Below are 2,266 nucleotides of genomic sequence, written 5' to 3'. Positions count from 1 at the left end.
ACAAGATTATGACCAAATTAGAGAGAGCAAGCAATAAGCAAGTAATAAAATCAATGAGATGTAAAGGCCTATGGATGAGGATCCCCTTAAGGGGTTATCATGCAACATGGATGATGATCTAAAGATGCAAGGGTAAAATGGACAATGAGATTCCAAGATTAGAACAACCCCAATTTCTTGGCGATTGAACCCTAATCCCATACGAACATAAATAGGAATTTCTCCCAAATCTATATCCCTACGATTGCATTAAGTAGGAGGAAATCTCACTTAGGAGTAAACCTACTCTTCTTCGGATTAAACCTACATGGAGAGCTACCAAACACCCAATTTCTCGGCGTGATGATACAAGTATCCCCTTCTAATCCATTCAGGATCTAATACATGCGAGCAAGTCACATCTACATGCATCACTCATAAAAGAGCTACGGATTTCTCCTTAGTGTAGCACTTAGCATGAAAACAATGGATTAGATCTCAAAATTACCCAAGCATAGAATTAACAAGTTATCATCCAACATACATGATAAAACCCCCCAAGGTTCACCAACACCCGGTGACCTTGGGGGTCTAGTGTGTCATCATCCCACAACAAGCAATACAAACAAACAAAACATGAAACAAAAGCATAAATGACACTCCCTAGATGAAATGGTGAAGGAGGAGGTGAAGAATGTGCCGAATGACCCTTTCCCCGCCAAAAGAGTGACAAATGACGCTTCCTCTAGCAGCGGATCTCCTTCGTTCAAATCGTGGTAGATCTCCCCTTGAATGATGTTGCCTTCTTGCCTTGAGAATCTTGGACCTTGGGCTTGGACGATCTTCTAGCTTCCTTGTCCTTCTTTTCCTCCCCAAGGTCGCCCAAAAACTCCCAAGTGCTCTCCCAAAGTTGGCCAAGAAAAGGTCCAGCCAAAAAGTCCCCTTTTCTGCCCTAAAAGTTGGTATTTATACCCCCCGACGTATACGGGTCATATGGGGGTCGTATGGGGGTCGTATAGCACCCAAAAACCCTAGATTCGCGATCCATATGGGGTGCATCGACCCCCATCTGAGTAGTATGAAAATCAGGCGGACACTCCAAATCAATCTGCTGCTACGATCAGTCTGACCCATCTTGGGTAGTATGGGGGTAGTATGAAATTCCTATTTTCTTCTCTTTTTGCCCAAATGATATCTTCTTGATCTCCATGGCTTCCTTATGCCCTACAAAGCAAATAATAGATGATTAAGCGCAAAACGGGCATCAAACCTCACAAAAATACATGCAAAGTGAATACGATATATACATGAAAACATCTACATTTAGACACTTATCAAATATCCCCACATAGCGTTGCTTGTCCCCAAGCAAACAACTCATGAAACACAAAGAGAGCGAGAAGTGGCTAAATGCATTACCTCGGCATCAAGTAAATATAAGACTCCAAAAAGCAATGGACAATGATACATAGATGTTGAGTCATAGTCAATAAGCATAATAAAAAAATATCCCTGTCTCACCCTTATATGATCAGTGCCGTGTAAGTGAATCTTATATCTCATATGCCCTGATCCTGGTCTAGCTTAAGGACTTCAATCAGTACAGCTCTAGATGCTAATCACTCCACTTACAAAGAATACTAAGTCTTAAACTACTAAGTGCTACTTCAATGGCCAAATAAGATCCTTCTAATTCTATACCTTGAAACTAAGTCCACTTTCTACTCAAAACCTTTGGTAGGTACTCAAAAAGATCACTAGGTTTTATTTTCATTTCGTCATTCATTTCATTTTTTTTTTCAAGTCCGACTAACGTAGACTGCAAGAAAATCATTTTGAAATCTTTTTGGAGGTTGCACATGCTGGTTAGGCACAAGAGCCACCCAACTACTCCATTACAGTCTACATAGACGCATTCATGCTCGTAGCGGAGGAATCTTGACATAGACTCATCTCTTTTTCATTCATTTCTTTTTCAATCACATTCACCCTAGATCACATCTTCAGAGTATACTACATGCCACAAAATTAGGATTAGCTCAACAAGACCTAGAAGTTCTTAAGAGTCCATTGAAGGAAAGAACTTAGTGTTCTAAGGCCAAGTACTCAAAGTAGTGTGTTACGCATACAAGAGAGTTAGAGAGTAGTCACATTGGCTATTCCCAGGGCATCGACAAAAAAATTCAGTGCACATGACAATACTAGGGGTAAAACAGGATTCAATAAAGCATATAAACAAATAACTCACATCAATCATTAATCCAAGATAAAAGAATCTTACAAGAAT

Source organism: Dioscorea cayenensis, chromosome 1 (assembly GCF_009730915.1).
Source record: "Dioscorea cayenensis subsp. rotundata cultivar TDr96_F1 chromosome 1, TDr96_F1_v2_PseudoChromosome.rev07_lg8_w22 25.fasta, whole genome shotgun sequence".
Lineage (NCBI taxonomy): Eukaryota > Viridiplantae > Streptophyta > Magnoliopsida > Dioscoreales > Dioscoreaceae > Dioscorea > Dioscorea cayenensis.
Note: the sequence above shows the minus strand (reverse complement) of the source record.